Here is a 26550-nt window from a genome sequence, read left to right as displayed (position 1 = left end):
CATGTTAACTGTGTTTGACACTCTCTTTAAGTCACAAAATTACATGTAATATAAGTGGGATTCAAAGAAGGGTGTCCGAGCCATGTCCTTGAACTTTTAAATTACAAAAGAGCATCATGAGGACCGAAGAATAAAGGGTCTGCATAGATGAGACCCCGGCACACTCTTCAGAGCTGGGAACATCATTACATTTTTTAAATAATGAAGCCATAAGCAGGGCTTATCCCATTGCAATTTCTGATAGTACGCACTGTAGGGCTTCTTCCTTCTAGCAGCTTCAGTTCTGCATTCTGGCAATATCCATTTCACACTCATAGTTAAGACAAAAAGATCCATCCTCTTCTCGGATGCCCTTGTTTTTCTATCATCTGTACACTGTTCTCCCGTGAAGCCGTGGCTATGTATCTTTTCTTGGCACCGTTCTCCTAGTTTATCTTCTCTACGCACCTCGTCTGTTTTGGGCCTTATAATGAAACCAAAGGTTACATGTTTGAGGACTCAACACCCACAACATTAAAACAATTGGATGGGAAATAATCTCATCACAGCACGCTGGGGGAGATTGCTGCATGCCCATTAGAGTTAATGGGAGTTCCAGCCAAATCGAGGTACAGCCTCTGCTCCCAAGGGCACAAGGATGAAGAAAAGTGCAGAAGTTTAAATGGAAAAAACTCCACAGAAAGCAGCAGGGAGGGGTCCTGGCAGCTAAGCATTAGAGTATGTGAAAATCATGGACCTTGGGAGCTGGTCCTAGTTTTGGACTTAGAGGAAAGTGAGACAGTATTTTCTGTCTCCACCTGTTCTATTTATAACCTTGAGAAAGGGAGTTATTAGTATATCATACCTCAGTTTATTCATCCAAGGAGAGAACTAAATGATAGCATATAATACTCGGATGAGGGTTATAACAACTAGGGATACTAGGTGTTATAATGTACAGCACACTGTAAAGATTTTTGTAATTTCTGTAAACTACCTAGATCTGGGTGGAAATTCTGTTCAAATTGGCACAGTAGGTTTCCTGCTAAAACAGGACAATGCAGAGACTGACCTGGCAGCCCAAAAGTTGAACTAACTGAAAATTTTAGGAGAGCTTGAATAGACATAAGTCAGTGAGCCAATGATACCAACATTCCTGTATGAATCCTCCTCTGGAGATACTCAGGACACCTAGGAAGAGTGATGTATGAAGGCAAACTAGTCACAAAGCTCTGGAGAAAGCCCAAGAAAAGCTTGACAACCTATAACCAATCTCAGTGTAATATCCAAATGGCCAGGTGCTGTGTATCCTGGAGGCTCTGTGCACAAGTCGCTTCCTCTCTCATCTCTGCCACTTCCCTTTTCCACTGCCATTCTTCAGAGCAGGACCAAAGAAGTCTTTAATCTGCTGCGTCACTTAAAATATTCCATGCAAGTTGAATTTGGATAGAGCAAAATCTTGGGAATAAAATCCATCTAAAATTAAAATACGGTGCCTTCGGGTTCAAGAGCATTTTTCTCTCTCCAAGTCATGCTGCATTGTGGAGTCATGTGACTCCACGGAAGTCTTCAGCCAAGAGCCTTTCACTTAACCTCCAGGATCACACCAGGGCAGGTGTTATCCTCCACCAGAAGCAGAAACGGTTGCTGCAAAATGCCCGGGGACAGCTGATAATGACAGGGCAGAGTCGGGGTCAAGTTCAGATCTCTCATTCCCAAACTATGTTGCCACATTCTCCCTGTGTCCCCACCGTCCTGGCTACACAGTCCAGCATTGCACAGACAAACCCTCCTTTTTAAATGTGTCAGAATCACTGTTGGCTTCAGTTGGCTTCACCTAAACTCTTTCTTCTCTGCTTCCATCCCCAAAACATTGAACCAGACATGAAGTAGGTTTCCCTTGCATTCTCTAGAGGAAGGGAAAATGTTTTCCTGTTCGTTTCCTAGTCTTACAGGTGAGAGTGTGGATGGGGCACAACTTCGAATTTCAGAAGCTTGTGTCACTGGTATGTTTCATTCTTTCCATACACCTTAATTTGCCCAGGAAAGAAACAGATATCTGATATGACAGGTGAATTCTTGTGGGTTGTTTTGTTATCCCAGAGATCTGACTGTTCTTTTTTTTTTTTTTTTTTTTTTTTTTTTTTTTTTTTTTTCCCTCTCTTGGATGGGCCAGAGTGTCTTTCAAAAGTTTCAACCCTGGCTTTCTGGGGAACTTATCCGTGTGGCATGTCTGTCACTTTTTGCAGTCCTCAAACGAGTCTTGGAAATTTTCACATAATGGCATTTGTTGACAGGTTGTTAGGGCTGACAGTGAATATGTTTGAAAAACTGTCAGGCTGGTAGAAAAAAAAAAACCAAAGAGAGAAGCGCCTTACATTTTTGAGGCAGCATGTTAAACTGCCATTGTACTCTCAAAGAGGGGTCCCTACTCTCAGCCAGACACAGGCTCTCAGCGACAGCCAAAGAAGGTGGGATCCCTAAAAACTAATGTTATCTTGTCACTTCAAAGGTCACGAGGCACATTATCACTAAACTCTATTTGTCTGCATAAAATTGAGTTGCCTTTACTGTCCAATAACAGGTGATGGAAGAGAGAAGAGCCACTGCCCGTGCAGTCGGGGAAGTGACAGATGTTTAACTGGGCAAGCAGAAAAGCCCAAGGAGCACTGCAATGGCCCCCTGGGACCACAGAGATGGATGATCATTACTCAGTGGGTCTGCAGGGTATGTGTGAACTGATGAGCAGGGACAAAAGCCATGGATGGACAGAGTGACACTGTCAGTTGTCCGTCAGTCAAGCAGGGAGAAAACTGCCCTCCCGTGTCTCAAAGGCTTCCACTGATAGGCATATCAGGGGTCGCAGAGATGACCTCAGGGCAAGTACATGACACTTTTCTGTGATCACTGGAGTGTGGCGATGGCTGCGTCTGACAGTTGAGCATAAACTGAGGGTCATTCCGGGAAACTCACAGCTCATCTAGGCACCCAGGACAGACCCCTAAACTGTGAACTCACAATGCAACTGAACAAGAGGCCCCCAGAGAATTCCAGACCTGACAACGTACATGCTGGTGCTGCTTTCACTCAGCCCTTCAGCCCTCGCTGATCTCAGCCAACCTGTGGGTTTCTCCTAAATTTTCTGCTGAGATAATGCTAGCATCCGTTTCCTCCATTCTTCAAACATGGTCTTCACTGCATTTGATCATTGTCATAGTTAGCTTCAGTTGGTCCACTAGACACACTTGAAAATCAACTGAGAAACCAGCTCTGTCACACTGACAGTTCTGTGCGTGTTTGTGTGCATGTTCTTGATTGCTAATTGGTGTGGGAGGGCACAGCCCACTGTATAAGCAGGCGGGCCTGGGTTGTATAAGAAAGGGATCTGCTGCCAGCCTGGAAGCAAGCCAAGTTAGCACCATTCCTCCACCATCTCTGCTTCAGTTTTTACCTCCAGGTCCTTGCTTCCACTTCTCTTGACTTTAGATTGTAACCTTGAAGCATTTCTTCCCCAGTTGCTTTTGGTCACTGCAGAAGGAGAGAAAGCAAACTGGGATAGCCATCAAATTGGAACATCTAAAACTCAGCTGTCCTTGCTTACCTATCAGTTACAATTCTCTAAGGCTCATCAGCTACCTCCCCCGGAAGATGGAATGATAGTATCGTTATCGCTGAGTTATCCAGAGGATGGACCATGGGATAACACACGTACAAGAATCATGCCAAGTACTTACTAGGTGCTCAAACTCTAAGGAATCAAGAAGACCAAGCTTATAGACGTTTCTACCAACTTTGTTTAATGTTTTCAGCTCTTCCCTTTAAAGTGCGTCAAACTCCATTCGAGCAAGGTCTCTCTAGCTCCGAATGTGCTTTCTCCCAGCATCTCCGGATAAACTCACACGCGGTTTGAAACCCTTCAACATTTAGTTCAGAACGTGAGCATTTCCACAGGGTTTCCCTCCAGCCACTGAGATCAACCCGTCATCTGGACTTTGCAAGCTCCGCAAGATGTAGCCTTTAATCAACCAAGGGCTTGGAGGCCCGGGTGCATCCTGCCTGAGGGGCAAGCCTGCTGTCTCCTCCCCGCTCACTCCGGGTAGAATTTGTTGAAGGGGAGAGTCAAGTCGGATTTCTACAGTCCTGTCTCTGAGATTACCCAGCGGGTGGACAGAAAGCTGACTGCAGAGGATTTTCAGAGCGGTGGGAGTGGCCTCTGCAGGAGGGGGCCCCTGCTGGAAAGGGGCTCACAAAGGCAAGGCACTCCCAGCGAGGCCCTGTGAGAGCAGCCACCGCTGTTAACTGTAAACAGTTTTGATTAAATCGCAGCAAATACACCGAGCCACGCACAAGCCATCAATCTGCCTTAAGAAATGTTTGCAAATTGCCCACAGTGTTCTCACCAGATTCAGAAGGATCAACCATTTATTCCTAGCCCTCTGGTGACTTGTCATATCACTCACTCCTAGTTACCAGTGAACCTCCTCCTCCTTTGCTACCAGCAATCACCGCTTTAGGATATCCGGTGTCTTACTGGGTCACTGTCCACCTTTGTCATCGAGCTGAGAGCTAGACTGGACGAACCTCAGACATTCTCCAATCTCCTCTGTAACCTCCACAGTGCTGGGGATCTAGGCTGCACAGCTATGACCTGGCTTCTGCCGTAGGTAGGAGGATTTGAACTCATATCTTCATGTAGGTGTTCTCACCCTGTGATCCTCCTCTCCAGCGCCCTCCCCCACTCCCCTAACTCTACTAACCACTCCTAATGTACACATTCATGGCACTGTTCTTGAAACTTTACACGGATGCCCACTCTGCTGTGTGTCTTAGGTGTTGTCCAGCATCATTTGCTCAATGCACTGCTCTTGACATCCATCCATAGACCTGTGCTCAGCGGTGGGCAGTCTTCATGGCTACCCTATAGGATTCCACCCGTGATGTCGTGATAGCAGCTGCCTCCCCCTGAGCTCACCCCCACCCCCTGTCCTTGGAGTCATCAGACAGGCATTGGTTTGAGTTTAAATCAAAGTAAATTCCTCCTGAGACATTTGACCTCCACCAAGTGCTGCATTTTGAGCACCTGGTGTGTCTTCATCTGCTTCAGTTTTTCAAAACTAACAGTTTTATTTTTCTGAGTAAATAACAATTAATGAAAAGGGGTGCTGTGAATTTAAAAAAAAAAAAACAGGGAGTGATGTATGGGAAGGTTTTGAGCAAGAAGAGGAAAGGGGAAATGTTGAATATTAGATTTAGATGACACTATCAAAAATAAAACCAAAACACAAAGATTAAAAACCCAAATGAAAAAAAAAGCCTGAAACTGATAGCATTTGTTTTTCTGAAAATGAAGTTATTTACCCCATCCTGTGTCAAACCTGGGATCCTACCAGAGGTTGGCATGGAAACTGTACTAGCCCCCCACAGTTACTATGCTCGTCTCAATTAACATTTTATAGACCTCTCTCCCCCCCAAGAGGATCTCAATGGTCGAAACTATGTCACACCCATGGGAAAGTTTCCGTGGTGTATCCAAACAGGACATGCTCTCCCAGAACCTGCTACACTGCCTGGCTCTTCGCTTTGGAGGAGTCTTTCCTTGCAAAGAGAATTAGAAGCCGTGAACTGGAGCAGAGCTAGCCAGGGGTTGTGAGCTGTTTGCATCCAGCCTTACACAATACAGCCCCAAGAGCTCGAGCCTGGGTCCCCCACTTAACAAGTAGGAAATTAATAGTGCGTGTTTGTAAAGGCTGGGTGTAGAAAGCGCTTAAAGACCTTCCACCTGCAACAAAATGTTACGTGTGTAACATCCGAGGGTCTCTGCAAATAAAGATCATGTAACACAAAGAGCACATGTAATAAACCTCCGTCTCTCCATCTTTTCTAGTGTGCAGACACGAACTATATTGCTGTATATTCTTAGTGTCATTGCAAGCAAGTTGCATACCAAAGTAAAAAAAAACTCCAACCTTTCTATTTTGATATTTTCCATCAATAGTGTTCAAATAAACCATACACCAAAAGGCTGTGGAAATGGCTCAGTCAATGGAGTTCTTGAATGCAACATGAGGGTCTGAGCTCAGGTCCTCAGAGCCCACATTAAATGACAAACATTAGGGCATGTATCTGTAACCCCAGCTCTGGGAAAGTGACACAGGAGGATCCCTAGGGTGTCCTGAGTGGCCAGACTAGCTGTATTGTCCAGAAGAGATCCTGTGTCAAAAAAAACAAGGCATAAAACTATTGAGCAAGATGCTTGACACTGACTTCTGGCCTCCATGCATATGTGTGCACACCTGTACATACCTGAGCACATGCAAACATATAAATATATACATACTGCCATACACATATTTGTCCACAGATATATATCTATATATATACATATAGATAAATATGTACATATGCATACATTCATAAATACACACACAAAACTAGAATTCTACCAGTTGTCCCTCAGAGTGTAGGGACCAAGAAAGGAGAGGCATCTACTCTGAGCACTGAGTTCTGCAGTTTCTTTAGTACAGCTTGTTCTCCCCATACTGTGTCTTATAAAACCAGCTTTCCCAAACTGTTCCTGGATCACTAGCACCCCTCACATCTGAGACATAACAGACAAGATAATCATGGAGGGACCTTCCAAGACTGGCTCGTAAAACAATAAATTTTTTTTGTCATTTGTTGTCATTAAGAAGTAACTTGTGAACTAATAAATGTCACTATCCATTTTGTTTAATTAAAATAATAAATATTACACAGTCACACAGATTGGCATTTATACCTCCATTTCTGAGATGTAAAATTTATAGTAGAGCTTTTTTTTTTTTTTTCTTGAGGGACTCCACAAATAAAGATCATTAAGCTGCCTGGAGAGGAACTGAAAAGCTCAGATTAATGAAGCTGGGTGATGAAGGCCATGAAGGATGAAATCCTCAGTCAGGAAGGGAAGGGAGTCCCCTAACCAAAAGCCAATGGTTTTCTTGGGCTGAGATCATATGATCTGTTCAATTCTAGAGACAGGCATGATAGACTAAGAGAGGACATCAACATCAGCTTTGTTACTTCAGAGAGGGTGGGACTGTGGCCTCCCTGTGCCCTTGGGAATCACTGTTGACCACTTCATGGCTCATGAAAAGGGGGTAGAGGTGGGAATAGTTCAAGGGACCTCACTCCAACTTAGGACAGAGTAAGGGGAGGAGAAGGAAATCAAAGGGGGCAGGGAGAGAAAAGAGAAGAAAAGAGGAAAGGAGGAGGGAGAAGAACAAGAGGATCCCTCCCCCCAAAAATCCAACAACAACCAAAACAAGCAAACAACTGCAAAGGTCAGAAAAATCAGCTCAACAGCATTAAGCCCCTCCCCCATATTCCTCCTTACCTCTGAAGCTCTTCTCCCATTCAAACATATACATACATTTGTCCTGTACATACACAGGACTCCAATGTCCTTAACCTGAGACCCATCCCAGTATCCGTTCCATCTCTAGTGATCCAATCGAGCTACCGGCCATTTCCCCTTCCCCACCCAAGCTAAGAACCGAATAATTTGGCTCAGTGATGTGGACTCCTACAGTGAGGCAGCCATCAAGAGCCAGCACTCCAGTCTCTCTGCTCACATCTCTCTAGAATCACTGGATCATGGGGAATATCACATCCTTGCCTTAGAATTATCTCTGTGGATCGACTTGCACCTCAAGACCACACACACTCTGCTCACAACATTCCATGTTCAGGTGGAAGCTAAGCCTGGGGCTGATGCTAAGTGGCACTCCTCAGGGGTCAAAGGAACACCCATGGGTGGGACACAGCGCTCAGTGGCAGCCTCTACTCTTAGCTGTCGCTAAACTAGAAGTCCTCCGTCTCCATGAGGCTGAAGGCCCAGGGAGGCCATGGTTCGTCACCGAAAAATAGTTCCAAGAAAGGGAAGGAAACACACTGACCTTTTGCTGAAGGAGGCTCAACTCTAGATGTGGCCAGAGCTGAACTCGAATTTTGGATCCACAGAACTCTAGAGAAAACATATATGGCTGGGCCTCAAGCATCTGTCCCCACATAGAGAAAATTTCACTTCTCCCTTCTTGTCAGTGACTCAGGTCATGGAAGACCTGCTTCTCTCTCTCTCTTTCTCTCTCTCTCTCTGTCTCTCTCTCTGGCTCTTACTCTCTGTTGGCGTTAGAAGCCCCATGAATCTCCTTAGGAGTGCATAACTGATTTGTTGGGTGATTCAAATAGGGCAAACCACACATATCCCATCATTAAATTCTCAACAGCTTTTTCAGGAAATAGAAATGATGGTCTTCAGCTTAAAGGGAGAAGGGACCCTTACAGGAGACAGAGACACAGTTGGCCTCAGGCTATAAGATTAGCCATTGGTACCACTGGGATTTGAGCCTGGAAGAGCCTGGACCACCAAATAAAGATGATGGCAAAGAAACCAATGTAAGTGACCAGAAAACTTCACCGACCAGGGCTTCTGTCTGACTTGGGCATTTCTGACTTGGCTGCCCCTTCACTTAGGAAAATTGTAGCACTGATACCTGAAATGACCCAGGACACAATTAAGTCCACGTTCACGTCACAAATCCCATTACTTTCCTGTTTGCTCATCTGCAGCCAAGTTCAAGCTGCCTCTTCTTTGTCCTAGGGGACCACATGAATAATAGATATGTCATTTTTAACTGTCAACAACATAGCTTGAGCAGGGTCCATAAGATTTTAAATAACACAGTGAACCTTTCTGCTGACATCATTTTTACCACATGCTTTGGGATGAAACTAAGCATAACCTGGAATAAAGTGAGCATGCACACACACACACACACACACACACACACACACACACACACATGCTACACTAAAAAAATTACACTTGCCTTCATGTCTTTGTTTGCATTTGTTATTTCTTTGGGGTCTGCATTCCCCTCCTCGGCTGATAACAGCCATCTGCTGTGGAAGCAACACAATTAAGCTGTTCTAACATCTTCCTCCGGTTAAATAGGCCCATCTTTCCCTATGACAGTTAGTTTATGGAATCGGGAGGGGATAGCTGTCATCCATGCCTACTTGAAAGCGACATCAGGATGATTAAGAAAAACAAACTGTTTCCTTCCAACAAGATCCTGGTTAGTCAGATTTCAAGCGCCTTGGGTTTGGACACGGGGACACAAGTCTCCCACTTCCCTGGCTTGAGAGAACATTTGTCCTGAGATAAAAATCTTGTCAGGGACACACAAAGTACATCTTTAGGATTGTTTGTCTGGCACTATACAGTGACCAGGCACAGATGAAAACAAACAGAGCTGCGGGTTTCCCTGGCCTCCATCGGCGCAGAGACTGGCAATTGCGCCAGTCATATTGTGAGTACTCGGTCAAAATTAAAATAGAACGAATGAGTAGTTCACCTCCAGGGAATGGAGTATCCTCAATTGTGTTCTTTTAATGTGCTTTAATCTTCAGGAATATCTAACACATGAAAGCATGGAGGGGAGCATACCTACCCACCTCCAACAGCATGTGGGGCCAGTGAAATGATTCAGTAGGTAAAGGCCCCTGCCATGGAATCTGATGGTCTGAGTTCAGAACCCAAACCCCACATGACAGAAAGGAAGAACCAACAACTACAAGTTGTCTTCCACAACTCAGTGGCAGGCCTGCACACACACACACACACACACACACACACACACACACACACACACGGTAAATACATGAATAAATAAGTGGATAAATAAACAAATATAAAATATAGCACAGCAGGTACCAGACTCAGCCCATATACCCTGCCAGCCCCAAGAGACTTAGGGAATCTTGCTTCATTTGCTCTGCCCCTACTTCCGTCCCACATTTGGGTCTTTGTTCACGGACTCTCAGACGTCCTGTCTCAGCATAAATCTCAGCTGCCATCTAAATATTGCGCAAAGATGTACTCTGTGCTTCCCTTGCCCTTCTTCAGACTGGGTCTGCTGTGGTGAATTAAACAGTGGTTTTTTAAAAGATATGGCTGGGACCTAAGCCCTGGAAATTGTGACTATGACTTAGTTTGAGAAAAGGGTCCTCACAGATGTAATCACTTAAGAATCTCAAAATGAGATCATCTTGGACTTAGGGTTAATCCTAAATTTGGTGTTGGGTGTTGTGCTGATGAGAGCAGACAGACTGAGGTGGGAGGAGTGCAGATGTGAAGGGAGAAGGCCGTGTGGAGCTGTAGAAGGAGGTAGAGGCTGAAGTGATGCAACCTCAGGCCAAGGAGCATCTGATGCTATCACAGATGGGGAAGGAAGTCAGTCCCCCGGAGTCTCAAGAGAAAAACGTGACCTCTATTGACATCTTAATTCAAAACTTCTGAGCTCCAGACCCACCAATGACTAAGTTCTTCCTGTACTCTGTCACCAAACTGGGGGGAGGGCATTTGTAATAGTAGTTATGGATGTAAATACACCTGTCCTGGAGTGCTAATCCAGCACCCTCCGACCATGTGGCTATGCACGCATGAATCAGGAAGATTGCCCGTAGGACAGGGGATTTTGGCGAGCGCTCTCTTTTCATCACAGAATCCCTCAAACTCTCCCTTCTTTTCTCTTTTCCATCTCTGTTACCAGCGTCTCCTTAGCATGGAGATGAACATGACCTCCTTCCACATGGCTGATTGGCCTCCTAAATGGCAAGCTAGACATGATATTCTGCTCACAAGCATTCAAACTACTCGGTCACTGAGAATATAGTGTAGACTGAAATTGACCTCGTGGGTTTTAATGTCTTCCACGTGGTGCCACTATGTGTCCTTTAGTCTTATCTCTCATTCTTTCCAAACATGCTCCAGCACTTCACTACCTAGAGTGTTCTGGAGTCCCTGGTCTCCAACAGTCCCCACCCTCACTATTGCCCCTCCTGTCATTGCCTTCCAGACATGACTGATGAGATCCTGCTTGTGGGGCACAAAGATAACAAAGGCACTAGGAATAAATAAGATGCTCTAATCTGAAGAGGGGAAATAATGGTTCTGCTTGGGTATGGAGGAGGGGTGCTGATGGTGGAGGATCCATGAACAAAGCTGGTCTCATATCCCTAGGGGAAAAATGATTAGAGAACACATAAGTGAATGAGAAAGCAAAGGGGAGAAAAGAAAGAACAGGAGAGGGGACTTAAAAACCTGAGAAAAGTATAGAAATTAAGGAAATAGCTGGGTATAATGGCTCATACATGTAATCCCACTCAAGCAAGAGGAGGGAAATTCAGAGTTCAAGGTCAGTCTTGACTACATAATGAGTTTAGAATCAGCCCAAGTTGCATCATGAAACTCTATCTGAGCAAGAGAAAAAGGAACAGCTAGCTATAGCTCATATAGCCAAGTTTCTGAGCCCATGATCTTGGATAAACTGGCTTTGATAAGCTTTGTTCTTATGTTTTGATGGGTAGATGACTACACTACAAAATTTTAAAAACAAAGAAACAAAAAATCAGGAGCTGGAGAGATGGCTCAGCAAAGCATGTACTGTTCTTATAGGGGATTCCAGTTCAGTTGCCAGAACCCAAATGGGGCAGCTTACAACCACCTGCAACTCCAGAGCCAGGTGATCTAGCGCCCTCTTCTGGTCTTCATAGGCACTGCACTCATGCGCACATATACATGAAGACATACACACGTCTAGTTAAAAAATAATAAAATAAATCTTTAAAATGCTGTAAACATAATGAATGGTGCCTATGACCTTACCCATGGAGCATACCAGTGTGAACTTACTCCTGGGTGTACTCTATGAATACAATGTGTGACTACCCCACTGGGACACTGAGCTCTACACATCCTCTTAGGGGAGGAATTGGAAGCCAACTTACACTTTCCTGGCTTTGCTCTTGCCTTCTTCCCGGCTGAGGTCCACAAACCAGACTCCACGCATCCAACTTCTGTTTCCTGAGACCTCCTGTTCTGTCATTCTCTGTCAAGTGTTCTCCCTCCTCAGAGCATCCATGAAATTCCACTCTGTCTCTTTTACGGCAAACTCTCCTAATTCTATCAATATTATTTGTACATTGCTTTTTTTTTCAGTCACTTCTCTCATTTACTTGTGTCTGTATCCAAATTAACATCTGGCACTGAGCAATCACTCCATAAACACTTCTAGAAATTGAATACATGAAACAGGCTATGTTATACATCTGAAACACCCAGTATTTTAAGGACATTTTCATGTCAATATGATAAATCACTTGTTGACCCATGGAGTACTTTGTGTGTGTGTGTGTGTGTGTGTGTGTGTGTGCATCACTAAGTGTCTTTCTCTATTCTTTTCCACTGTGTATTTTGAGATACAGTCTCTCACTGACCTAAAGCTCACTGATTTGGCTAGAGGGTGAGTTTCTGCGATCTTCCTATCTCTGCCTTCCCAGCACTAGGATTACAAGTACGTACGTGTCAGTATCTTAAGCCCTTTTGGTTTAGGTTTTGGTTTTTAACATGGGTTCCAGGAATCAGAATCTAGGCTCTTGTGCTTGTGTGGTAAGCTCTGTGCCAGCTGAGGCATCTTCCTAGCCCAAAGGCACATTATATCCTATAACACCAAAGTAGACAACCCTGCTCTTTCCAGATACAGTAAATAATGAGAACTAATAAGAACTAAGTATTGATTGTTTTGCAGACATCATTCTCCATGTCTTGTTAGGTCACTTAATCCTCACTGTCAACTCAGGGTTAAAAAAGGGAACTCCTACCTCCATTATAAAGCTAAGAAAACTGAGGCTCAGAAGTATTAAGCCCCTTATGAATGGTAGAAGGTTAAGAAGTATCCACAGAAAGACTCAAACCAGGTTATCAGCCTCTAAATCCCACTGTGGATGCCAAGGAGGGACTCAACGGAGAATCAAGCTTGCTCTGTATAAGGATCTGAGTTTGAATCTCCTGTACCCCTGTAAAAAGCCACATGTGGCAGGCATACCTGCACCCCCAGAACTGGTGAGTGGAGACAGGCAGATCCCAATAACCAGCCTAGCCAAACCAGCCAGCTTTCCAGTTTAGAGAGAGAGACCCTGTCTCAAGGCAATAGGGGTGTGCATGATCAAGCAAGACACTTGCCTATTGAGCGGCCATATACATGTACTCAAGCAGAGAGAACTAGGAAGGAAGGAAGGAAGGAAAGAAGGAAGGAAGGAAGGAAGGAAAGAAGGAAGGAAGGAAGGAAGGAAGAAAGGAAGAAAAAAAAGAACAGTGTTTCAGCATTTCTCCATGGAAAACAGAACTGCAATGTCTGAAAGTCCTCAAAAATTGCGGCTGTTCATATTGATGAGGTATCATTCTGTTGAGAAGCCAATTTAAATTAGCAACACAAGAAACAAGATTCACTGGCTTGTGTAATGGAAAAGTCAAGAATAGAGGGTCTTTCAGATCCAGCTGAGAGTCTCAGGTGATTTCACTGGGATGGGAATGCCTCTTCTCTCCATTTCTCAGCCATTTCACCCTCCTAGTCAGTTCTTTCTCTAACTAACTTATTTTATGTAGTGACTCTGGAAGTCATAGGCACGCATCTACAGTTTGGTAACTACAGATAGAGAGCTTCGCTCACTCCCAAGAATAGTGATGAAAGCCACCAAGTGTGGTCTCACTGGGTTATCCTGAGTTACCTGGCCATGCCTGGACTAATTTCTGCAATGAAGGAAATGAATGTGTTGATGAGCTAATTCTTCGGGAGAAGGAAGCCAGCATTGGCCCCCACCTATGAAACAAGTGTAGAGTTGGGGTACCTTCTAAAGTAAAACTGTGGTGCTGAGACCAGACTGAGAATGAATTCTAAACCCACAGAATATCCATTTCCCATTAATACTTCCAAAGTTCTCATGTTCTAAACAGATGGGTTTCCTGGCCCATTCGCCACCCCCGACAATGAGCCCCTCCAGCCAAAATCAGAGCCAGTCCTCCTTACCAACTCCTTTAACTCCACAAAAGCACCAGCCTCACACTTCCAGCTACTGCAGGGCTCAAATTAGTCACTCTGTGGGACCCTTCCGAGGCGTATCAGAGACCAGCTGTGCAAAGGCCTGTCACCTTCTTGTCAGAGAAAGTTTTCTGTCCAAAGAACTTTCGTCATCGTTCCTTTCTCAAGGAGCTGGGTGTCACTTGAAGAGACAGCTGAAGTCACTCACAATGGCTGGTCTCAAATCAGCACTCACTGGCCTTGTCAGTAAAAGCCTCACCCCGCAGCGAAAACTGTCACTGATCATGTTTAGATATGGACTCTGAGGTATTAGATTAGAAGAGAGAATGCATGAGACGGGAGTGTAAAAGAGGCCAAATTGCAAAGGCAGCCTTAATGGGAAGCTATGGAGGTTTCGGGCTGGAAAGAATAGCAGCTCCTTTTACCCAAACCCAATTTGTACTCCCCAAAACAACCAGAAGGACTATGCGTGTGCATGCGTGTGCACTCACACACATACACACACACACACACACACACACATACACCACACACACACACACACCACACACACACACACACACCACACACACACACCACACACACACACACACACACACACACACACACACACACTCACAGGTATACAAAGCCTACATCCTTCAGAGGCCACCTACATGCCTGCACCTAGGCAGGAGATCACTGGCCATTTGCTCCATCCAAAATACTAGAAAGGCTCCTTTTTACCCGCTTTATATAATACTGCTAAATAAAGTCAGAAAACGAGTATTCATTCAAAAAGAACAATTCTCTTAACACAAAAAGGTGAAATAACTCCTTTATAAATCAGATCAGGGGAGCTGTCTTTATATATGCACTTTACTGTTTTTTGTTGTTGTTGTTTTTATTTTTGGCTTGGCATTGGTGATGTTCTAGGATGAGTAATTCAACCTTCAGACAGATTATTGTGGAAGCTGCCTCATTTGTGTGTGGTGCTCAACAGTACCGTTACCCCCTAGTTGACAAAAATCATTTCCCTAGTCATCTCCAAAAGTCTCCAAGGGTCAGCGCCCCCCTTAATTGAAAACAGCCAATTAAAGGATTCTAATAAATATGGTCTCTAGTATTACTATAGTATAATTGACTAATTATTAATTAATATATATATCAGGAAGGGATGAACACTGCACTCAATTTTTTTTTTTACTAGCTTTACTTTGGATTTCTGTTACTGTCAATCCATGTCTACAATTAAAACACTAATTGAACTTACATTACTTAAAGGGGTTGTGCTCATTTCAACTGTTCTTCCTGAAACTTGGGTGTGATCACAGCATGGATGGAAGAAGGGCTGGGCCTTCAAAGTGTGAAAGGTTGGAGCTCATGCTAGTCCTCACTCTATCTGAAGTTTCATCACTGTGAAACAGAGACTGTGACAGTTTCCCTGTGGGGAAGCTTTGAGAACTTCGTAGACCATGGCTGTATAAGCACGGTAACGATAAACAATTGACAGTCAACAACCATTGGCTTACCCTAAGGACATTCTTTGTTCTAAAGGAGCATTGCCCTATGATTAAAAACAAAGCTTGGCTTTCTGTGAGGGTGATGAGCAAACGCACTAGTGCGTGATAGTAACAATACTCTGCTAGGATAGCTTCCGGGTTTCATAGAGCTTAAAGTTGCCTTGCTATTCTCCATCCACCATCTGTCTTTGCTTAAATCCTTAAGCACATCTGTGTGTTCCAGGAATGTGTAAAAAGGCTTTCTCTGAATATATCTGCCCTTCAGAGTCTTCCAATCTTCTTCAATCTAAACAAATAATGGTGATCACATGGACCCAGCTACACATTAGACCCTTCTACAATTTCTTTTCTGAGATTTCTGTTCCTGGTTCTCTTGACTTCCCTGAGTTTTACTAGTAGGCCTCCTATATGAAGGGCTAAATATTTTATGCACATACATCTGTAAACATTGGTCATGGATGAGGTCATGTGTCTGAGTTCCCATCTTGGCACTCTAGACCAGGGGAACATTTACCTTTTACTTCATGACTAAATTACAGACCAGGACAGATCATGCTCTCTACTTAAAACTTTATTTTCAATTCTATAAAATATAATTTAATATAACTCTGTTTTTCCCTGAGTTTTACAAATTATATATGAGATTCAGGAAAAGCTTGAGCTCACAGTATCTTTTAATCTTTCACATAACTCTCCGCAGGGTCTAAAGAGCAAGGATCATGAGGAAGGCAGAATTAGCAGCCTGTTCGTACACCCAACCCAGCTGACACAGGAGTCTGCTGAGGAGCTAGCCCTTGGTTCATACTCATGACCGCAATCCCACACATTCTGGTGGCTTCTAATGCCATCTATATTCTGCAGACCCCTAACTCTCTAGTTTTAGTTCAGCCTTCTTTTCTAAAACCTGTTCTACTCTGCCTACCCAATGTCTCCACCGAGAATCATGACTGGAAATCTCAGATACAAGGTGTCCAAGCTCAATCCATGGTCAGCCTTGAAGCTTGTTCCCTCAGTGACAGGATGAAGCTATGTCAAACATCGTGTCAGACATCTTTATTTCTTTCTCTAAGGCAGGGGTTCTCAACCTGTGGGTCCCAAACTCTTGCATTGAATGACCTTTTCACAGGGCTCACAAATCAGATATCCTGCATATCAGATATTTACATTACAATTCATAACAGCAGCAAAATCACAGTTATGAAATAACAACAAAATAATTTTAGGTTTGGGGTCACCACAACGGGAGGGTCACATCATTAGGAACACTGAGACTCACTGCTGTAAGACTTCATTCACATATGGACTAGCAACAAATACAGTTGGCAATTTACGTATATCCAAAACATGATCATATTGCCCTACAACTCAGCTCCCATCCTCTCCACACCAGCTCTGTAACTATCCCATCACCCTTGTGCCTCCAGAAAATCTGCTCACGGCAGTAAACCTCTTCAAACCTAAGTTGGACCAAGTCCTTCGCTCTATCTGATAAACTGATTGTCCTCAGATGTCACTCAGAGAAGAATCTGTACTCTGTAGAATGGCTTTACCTGGCTTGGACTCTCTTAACTTCTTAGATTTTTATCCCCAGTTATTCCCTGATAGTGCTACAGTCCAGCCACCAGCCTGTTTGCCACATTGTGGATGCATACCCCTACTTAATGAAAAGATGTGTCTTGCTGGTGTCTGAAGAAGTCACATGGTTATTCTCTTTACCTGCTGCCTGTCTTTGCTCAAGTCTCACCTGTTTTATCAAAAGTTAACCACACCGTTTACAGCCTCAACTTCTGATCTTATTGTCTCATTTCCTTGCCAGTTATTAGTCGTTTGCTCATTTAATGCATCAGTCGCTGCCTCTTCTATAGCATATGAGCCGTGTGAGGGTGACAGTCTTTAAGGATATATGCCGAGCAATTAGGGTTGTACCTAACATAGGGCAGTGGTTTGATAAACAGGTATCACATAAGTACATGGAATGGTCCCATTTTCCAAGACTCTCTCTAAGGAAGGGAGTATAAACAGAGCCAGTCGCTAGCACAGAAAATGAGTTCCTGAAGGGTTGAGGCCACTCAGATGTAAATGATAGAAGCTCAAGACACTGAGGGTCTAAAATGATAGTGAAGCAGCTACACATGGGTCAAAGTTGAGCATGTACACACTCATGCACACACAGATACACACACACACACACACATACACACACACAAAACACATAATGGTTTGAAAATGAAATTGGTAGCCCCAGAGATCAGGGCGGAGAGAATGAGATGCAGATGCCTGGGGTAGAGGAAGCATAGGGAGGGTTGGGTAAATAGAGAGTGTAAAGGGTAAAGGTTACGGCCGGAAAGGGCCATTTCAATCTATTTTAAAACACTTACAAACGAAAACAGAACTTATTGATAGAACTGCTTAATAAATAGACCCAGGGAAATTCTAAAGATATTTTGAGTTCTTGGTAAAAAGGGCATATAATTAGAATGAAGTATTTCCAGAATGCAAAATGCAAATAGCTAAAGTCATATGAAAATAAAAATTCACATGAACGATGGTTAAAATCTGCTGGTTTAAAAAAAAAAGAAAAAGAAAAAGTATATTTACATCCTGTCATAGAAAGACTTAGAATTTAACAACGTATTTCAGAAAGCAGTAGTCATGTGTGGAGATATAATGAAATATATTATTTTACATGTCAAATAAAAAGTTAGTTTAAAAAATACTCCTTCTCCCAAAAAGCAGCTTCAAGAAGTATACCTACACACGTACTCAATCCCAAAAGCACCCTAGAGCTTACACAATGCCTTTGAAAATAAACTTATAAAGTTAATCAAGAGTATTAAAACATCCTCATGTCTTTTGGCTAGCAGTACTACTTCTAGAAGTAAATGCCAAGAAAAATTCATAAATGTGGACAGAGATTTATATGAAAGCTTCAGTACGAGGGAAAACAAACCCCTAAAAAAAAAAAAAAAAAAAAAAAAACCTCTAATGATTACATAGAGCAAGGCATCTCCACACAGCCGAATGGCAGACAGCCATCTGCAATTCCATTTATGGAGTGTGCTGATGGCATGAGAACTGTTATGGCATAAGGTCAAATGAAGGTCAAAGCAAGTAGGGACAATGCCACGGAGGACACATCTCTCAACTGCAATTGTAGTTCATCACGTGTTATATTTTATTTCATCTCTACCAGAGCTGTCAAAACATTAAGTGGGAGGCTGAGTTAAAAGCACCGGCTGCTCTTGCAGAAGACCCGAGTTCAGTTCCCAGCACCCTCATGAGGTGGCTCACAATCACCTGTAGTTCCAATTCCAGGGGATCCGATGCCCTTATCTGTCACCCTATCATTGAACTGCACCTTTGGTCCTTGGAATGTTTCAAAACCTAAATTCTTCTTCGTGCAAAGCTATAGTCATGAGCCCTTAGGTATAAGAAAACAATGGCTAGTAACCCATCTAAAACAATATGATCCCAACTTTATTCTTCTCTGTATGAAAATATTAGTGCTTTTTGCTTTCCTTTAAAAACTCAGTGAATATTGTTGTTTTGAAGATTTATTTTCTTTACATGTGTTTGCCACACTTGTGTAGGTACCTGTGGAGGCCAGAAGAGTTTGACTTTGATGAAACTATCACTTGGGTCTGTTATTGGTGCCCTTATCTAGGGTGAGACATTGGTTCATGTCTTTCTGGGAAAAGTCTCCCAAGTTCACCCAAGTTTTGCTTCCTATCCTTCCCTCCCTGTCCTGCCTGCAGCACTGCAGGATAAGGCTGAAAGACAAAGAAAAGCCTTTTGGACACAAACATTGACATGAAACAAGCCAAAGGGGAGGTTACTCTGTACTCACCTCTCTCAACTTGCCTATCTGCTGTCCCTCTGGTGCCAAGGATATGACCCAGGTCAGATGCTGAGCTGAGCTGGAAGATGGGTGGCACTGGAAAAAAAAGGAGAAAGAGAAGAGTCTAGGTATATATGAAAGACTGAGTTTATTCAAACCAAGATGGGGGACAGCATGAAACTGCTGCATCTGTTCTAGCATCTCTGCTTTCTGGGGTCTGCTTTGGGTCCTGGGTGTGAGATTTAGACTAAATCCAAGGCCTGTATTAACATTCTCGCATACTCCATGGGCAGACATGGTTGTCTAACATAAGAGCTCATGGAGGATTTTATGCTCCCTCCTTCTGTGAAGAGCAGGCCAGGATTGCTCCAGAAGCCTATGGCCTGACCCCAAATAGACACTCAACAGATACGGCCCTTCACCTGTGTCTTTGAATGACTATATCCTCAAGGTTTGGTACATTTACAATGTGGATACAATTAAGATTATAAATCTGCAAATAAGGAAGAGGATGAGGGAAGAAAGATGAAGAGGAGAAGGAGGAGGAAGTGGGGACACTAAAATATATGGAGCAAGTATAGTGCTGTCAAGTGTGTTTCTCACTCATCCCTGGCAGCTACCCATGAAGAAGGCACCATCAGGCTCATGGTGCTGCCAAGGAATTGAGAAGCTCCATGGCCCTGTCCCCAGAATCCTACATAACCAAGTTCTCCCTAGACTCCAAATCCCAGGTTTGCATTTATTATCTTGTACCGGGAGCCTCAAGTCTGGTCCAAACTGTTTCATCCTATTATAGTCTTTGTCACCAAAAGCATCCAAAAAGAGGGAATGCACAAGAACGTACATGCCATTAGTCCCATTTGCCAGATTTAAACAGAGGGGGAAATATTCAAAGAAGTGACACCAGGACACATTGGAAAAGGATGGACATACTTTGAAGGACAGAGGCCAAGACTCTAGTGCAGACTGCACTGGCAGCTTTCTGAGGAGTGCAGACTACACAGGGTCTCTGACCCTCCTTGGATTAATCCTCACTTGGATTGATAGGGATGCATAAGCCTCTACCCCCATCATGTCATCCTTTGCCCTGTGTTCTAGAAAGTAAGCTAAAACTTGGGGAACCTATATTTTTCAGGCCAGCAGCTCAGTACACAACTCGGTTTCACCCATGTAGCCCAAACAAACTAGAGGTAACAGTCAAGAAGCTCGGACATAGGGGATGGAGCAGTGCTGGGTGGTTTACAATGATCAGTACTCTTCTAGGGGAGCAGAGTTTGGTTCAGCATACCACACCAGGCAGGTCACACCCTTCTGTAACCTCAGCTCTGGGGGATTCAGTGCCCTCTTCTGGCTTCCATGGTAACCTACATGCATATGAGTACATTGTAGTGTGTGTGTGCGTGTGTGTGTGTGTGTGTGTGTGTGTGTGTGTGTATAAAGTAAAAAAAATAAATAAATAAAAACAAAATAAGGAAACTTGAATAGAGAAGGGACAGAATGCATCCCTGATCAGCTTCAGCCAAGTGAGGATATTATTCTGCTGATTCTATTTGCCAAAGGAAAATTACATTCCACAACACCCGGAGGAGGAGGAGAAGGGAGGAAGCTGCTGCTTCCAATGAGGACTTCATTCCAGAAATCCCACATACTGGCCTCACAAGAGCCCTAGTGTGATAAAGAGATGACTATTTCGGATGAGAGGATCCAGTCCTCCGGGAGAGGTGGGAGGAGGACAAGGCCAGGGCTCTCTCCCAGAGAAGTGCAGCTCAGCCCTCAATTGCGATATGGATCCCGCATTTCCAGAGTAATGACTTAAACCTGGTGAGGCCAAAAACCTGTCGCCATTAAGTATGTTTTCAATTGGGAAATGGAAGTACATGGGCCCTGGCAGGAAAGCAAGAAAGCGAGTCTTCATTAGAGCTTGCAAGTTCACACCCACATGTGGGGCTGGCAGTGCAGCCCCAGAGAGATTTGCTCTGCCTCCCACTCTCAGAATCCAAAGTGCGAGGACACCATTTTCTCAGTAAATTTCCAGGTTTTAAAGACAATTGCCAGGACATGGGAAAGTGCTCAGTCAGTAAAGGGTTTGCTATGTAAGCCTAAGCATCACAAAGCAAGCTCAATTCCCTCCCTCAGAACCTCTGTGTGAAATGTGGGCACAGTGGGTGTGCCTGTAATCCAAGCACCATGGAGGTGGAGACAGAGCCTAGCAGATCTATGGAGGTAAAGCGAGACACTCTGTGTCAGAAACAAAGGTGAAGAACTACTGAGGGAGACTCCTTTCCTAGTTTCATTTCTGTCACTATGACATATATCCCAAAGGAAAAAACAACAACAACAACAACAACAACAAAGGGAGTGAAAGGGTCTTATACTTCCAAATTATTGTTCACTACTTGGGGAAAGTCAAAGTAAAGATGTAAAAGTCAAGAGTAAAGGAGGAGTGCATTCTTCCTGCTTGCTTTCAGCTAGCCTTTTCCTTTCTTATGTTTTCAGGACTCATTGCCTAAGGGATGCTGCCACCCACAATGGGCAGTGTCTTCTGTTTCAATCACTAATCAGGACATAACCTCATTACCATGCTTGTAAGTTAACCTGACCTAGATAATTCCTTATAAAGACTTGATTCTCAGGTGATTCTAGATGGTGTAAGATGACAGTTAAAACCAAGCCAGCGTGGTACCTAAAATCAACATCTAGCCTAAGCACATGCATGCAGTGCGTGTGCGCACATACACATACACATACACACACACTCACAAATCAACATGACCATACATATAAATAAAAACATGCCATAACATCTGTTATTTCCATTTTCAACAGAATATAAGTTTTTCCCTGATTCTGCCCCCCCTCTGAACACACCACTCACAACCCTTAACCTTCTACCTATGAGCTTAGCAAGACAGAGCTGAGCACCCATGTGTGTCACCAACACTGTCCCTTTCACATCCTTCTAAGCACCGGAGAATGACATTGGACTGATGTGTCGTTTTCCTCCAAGCTCTGTCTATCACCACATCTCACTCTGTCCCTCCTGCCCTGTTTTAAACAATATGGAAACTGAACGGCCCAGGAAGACCTTGACCTGTAGAGTCAGGCAACAATGGGCATGGTCTTGGTCCTCATGTGATTTCACAGCTCAACAACTTTCATTCTTGGTGAAATAGAAAATGTATGGGAAGATCTTAGTGTCGTGTTGTCAGGGTTTGCTCTGTTTCTTTCAGTCCTCCTTCTAGAAGGTTTTGTAGGAAGACAATAATTGCTGCTCAAAGGTGGGGAACGCAAAGAAAGCCATGGGCAATGTCAGCAATGGGGCAGAGGAGCCTGAACCATCTCCTAGCTTAGATGGCTTAAGGTCGGGGTCCTAAGAGACATGACAATCATGGTAGAACTTGATGGTCTCAGGGAGAAGAAAAGGTACAGGCATGAAGGCTCCCATTTCCTACACTTTGAAAAAGAATAGGAAAGCAGAATAAATGTTGGGAGGCTAAAATCATGTGGGAATAGAAGAGTTAAGGGTTTGGTCGGTGATGAAGTTTTCTTGAATCACCAGAGATGACATAGAAATGAGTTCAAAAAATACAAGCTGTTGTAAATGAGCTAATCCATTTGAGAAGGTATCACTTCTTTGTAAAAACCTTTCTCCCATCATTCTGCCTCTCCCCCCTCCCCCACCATTCTGGCCAGGAGGCAGAGAGGGATAGCCTGAGAGTTCTGCCTCCCATCCCTGTGTGTTTTGATTCATCCAGAGCCTCTGAAAACTGGGGAGACCTGAGTGGGTGTGAGCATGCCCCAAGTGTGTGAGAGCTCCTCAAAGACAGTGCCTATTCATTTCCCCAAGAAGCTCACCCAGTTTCAGCCTCCCACTGACCAGAAGTCCCAGGCACAACCCAGGACTCCCACACATCACAACCACCGTACTTCAGAGGTCTCTGCAAACTTGGTGCCACTCCTTGCCCCTGGGACTCACAACCCAAGTCTGAGAATAAGCCAAATAAAAACTACAGTGCAAGAGCCGCCTGCTGCTGAATGCATGAGCAGCCTGGGCTTTCGTGCAGGCTCCCATTTCCATTCCCCATGGCCTGCTTCTTCATAGTTTTGTTTTTAAAACTATAAAAACATTGAAAGGCCTTAAGATTTATGTTCTCTAGTGTTCCCAGGGTAGCATGCATACAACCAAGGATAGAGTGTAGAAGTGGAGCTTGGTGAATTCTCTGTGGGTCCCTTAGGGACAAATCTCCTAGGAGTACCCTGTGCCTCCTGTGATTTATGACTTAGGAAGACAAGTCTCCATTCCCAATCAGTGTGCAGGATTTCCTTGCCTTTGTCAAAGCCAGTGACTTTCAGATGCTTTTAGACTGGTGACCCAGGCCTCTTTCTGATAAAACACTCTGATCAAAGCTATGTTGGGAAGTGGAGGTTTTACTTGGCTAATCATCCAGGTCATAGCTCATCATGGAGTGAAGTCAGGGAAGGAACTCAGCAGGAAAGCAAAGCAGAAACCTTGGAGGAATTCTGATTCTGGTTCACTCACAGTGTCCTGCTTCCCTAGCCTTTTTAGACAGCCCATGCGACCTGGAGAAAGGCATTGCTCACAGTGGCTGGGTTCCACGACACCAGGTAACAGGCAAGGCAATACCCAGCAGAGACGTTCCCAGAGAACAGTGTGATTTGGAAAAGTCCTCAATTTAAGACTCTAAGTCTGAGCCAAGTTGAGAATTAAAGCTAACTGGGACACTCCAAAACAAAAACAACCTAAATGAGAAAACAGAAAAATGATCACAAGAAAGGGGAAGAATAGATGGTGAAAAATAGTCACAAAAGGGTAAGTGTATTTACTCCTTCATGATCCATAAGGAACCAGCAATTGTGGGCTCACCTGTCACAGGCCCCTAGATTCCCAACTACGAGGAGCATTTCCTCTGCTAATTTCCTCTAAGGGAACATGACTTCGCCTTCACAAACTCTACAGGAAAAGCTAGGACCCATGAAAAGGGAGAAATTTGTTACCATCGTTACCTGCTAGCTCACAGAAATGCAGGAAGACTCAAAAACACATGCACACAATGAGAAAGAAGGCCCACAACTTGCACCACAGATGGCCAGTGTCCATGTGCTTCATATACGCTGAGAAAATTTCCCCTTGCACATCTGTGTCTCACACTCATATGTGTGTGCATGCACACACACACACACACAGGGACATTCCCATGGGGGGAGCATATGTACTAAAATCTCTGACATGTTTGTCTTCAGCAAGGTTTTGAAGACATGTGAAAGGAAGCTCAGGGCAGAGGTTGACACCCTCATCCCCTGTGGATACCCAGGGAATGTCTTGAACAAAGGTGGCAAGCTTTTTCTGCTAAAGGTTGTGTAATAAATATTTTAGACATTGCTTGGTCAATAGTCTCTCTTGAAACTACTGAACTTTGTTTCTGTACCAAGGAAACCATGCATGAAGCAGACACAGAACAAGTGGTTGGTTGGTTCTAATAACACTTTATCAATATGGTGAACTCTGATTGTCAGCTTGATGCGATTTAGAATCACCATGGAAATAAAACTGTAGGTGTGCCTGTGGGAGAGTTTCTAGACTTGGTTACAGTGAAGTGGAAAAACTCTCCCTGACTGTTGGGAGCTGTGGTCCTGGACTGAATAAAAAGGAAAAACCAGGCTGGGCAGATTCACAATGCAGGAGACAGATTGACGGATTCCACTCTGCACTGGAAGGTAAACTTCTTTTCAGAGGCCTGTATTCATTCATTGATTCACTTAGTCACTCGTTTGTTTGTTTGTAGTACTATGTGTTGAACTGAGAACCTCACTCAAGCACTCATGCTAGGCAAATGCTTTACCACCAAGGGATGCTCCAAACATTTTTATTATTTATTTGTTTGTGTGTTTATTTGTTTGTTTATTTACTTATCTAGACAGGGTCTCCCTAAGTTGCCCAGGTTGGCTTTTCCACTCACTGTGTTGCTGAGGCAGGCCTTGAATTTGTGATCATCCTCTCTCACCCACTCTGGCCAAGTACCTAGACTAAACCACAGGTTCAGATGGTCTAATTTTTTTCTAACCAATGTTTCTGCTTTAAAGTTCAGCCTCTGATAGAATAATGACTATAATTAAGTGGAAAAAAAATTCCCCCTTCTCACTAAGCAAGCCTTTCAAAAACACCAGTTTCACCCCAGTACTCTAGCTGTCATCTCGGGGGGGGGGGGGGAGACAGTCTCACTGACATGTCACAGAAATGTCATGAGTGGGGCCTGGTGGCACCCTGCTCATGTTAAGTACCCTGGATCACACACACAGCTGGAAAATGATTTATTAAGGGCACCAAGATAAATACCGATAAAGACTTCAAATAGAGAGAGGCTCGTGAAAGCTGCAGTGGAGGAGATGAGACAATGATTAATAGGAAAGTTTGCAGGCTACAAATCCAGACTACCTTCTCCACCTGCAGGAGGCACCCAGAGAAAGCCCTGCTCATCTGCAAACAGCCTCCCCAAACAGGATGATAAAATATACTTCTAGCAACCGTAGCTGTTCCACACCGTTTTCCCTCGGGGTTAGAGAAGTAACTCACAAGTCCTTTGGAGCATCCAGACATGATCCTGTAGTGTCTCTTTTCACCAGGCATCCACAAGACAGAAAGACCCTGCCTCTGCTGAATCCTAATGAGCAGGTGGATCTCAGCCTGCAGCCTCTGGCGGGGAAGTTTCGCCTCCCTTGCCCTCCGTGCTGCCCTCTCTCCCCGGACGAGCTGGGCCTGTCAGGGATCGGTGCCCGCGCTTAACTCAATGTTGTGCTCAGCTGCTCGCTCCAACCTTGCCCTTTTCCTGCAGAGTGGAGATGTCCTCTGAGGATTTCACACCCCAGTGAGGAGGTGACACTCCAATTAATCCTCCTCCTCCTCGTGACGGTTCCTGCTCCCCACCTCATCTTCTTGTCCGCACTTAGTGCTGGGAAGCTACCCTTTCAGTGCCTGGATCAGGGTTGAGTCTGGAGAGAAAGGGTCGATGAGATGAAACTGGAGCACCTTAAAAGCATGTAGCCTGTGGGGCCTGACAGAAATATGCACAAAGCAACACAGTGCAGCCAGTTCTGTTACCAGAGTTCATCAAGGGTCCAAGAGATAAGAAGATATGCGCAAAAAGGGCAATTGACAAAAATTTCTAGAAGGCTCTATTCCAAATAGATTACAATTGAAGTTTCCTCTTTCCAAAAATGGGTCTGAGGACCAGCACTATGGCAACAGGGTCATCTGAAAGAACCCTGGCCTGTATTTGTTGGCCAGGTATCTCAG

The 26550-nt window shown here is 44.1% G+C and overlaps 1 long non-coding RNA gene across 1 annotated transcript; it reads right to left on the bottom strand.

Annotated features, from left to right (window-relative positions):
• Window positions 1-912: 912 nt before the first annotated feature.
• On the bottom strand, window positions 913-26228 carry LOC132656804 (uncharacterized). Its single transcript, XR_009594533.1, has 3 exons — window positions 25831-26228; window positions 19248-19334; window positions 913-3507 (listed from the first exon to the last, which is right to left on the bottom strand). It is a non-coding gene; the product is annotated as an uncharacterized LOC132656804 (long non-coding RNA).
• Window positions 26229-26550: the final 322 nt, after the last annotated feature.

The sequence above is a fragment of the Meriones unguiculatus genome, chromosome 10 (assembly GCF_030254825.1).
Source record: "Meriones unguiculatus strain TT.TT164.6M chromosome 10, Bangor_MerUng_6.1, whole genome shotgun sequence".
In the NCBI taxonomy this organism is placed as follows: domain Eukaryota; kingdom Metazoa; phylum Chordata; class Mammalia; order Rodentia; family Muridae; genus Meriones; species Meriones unguiculatus.
The sequence above is the reverse complement of the archived record's forward strand: the minus strand, read 5'-3'. Positions and strand labels throughout refer to the sequence as shown.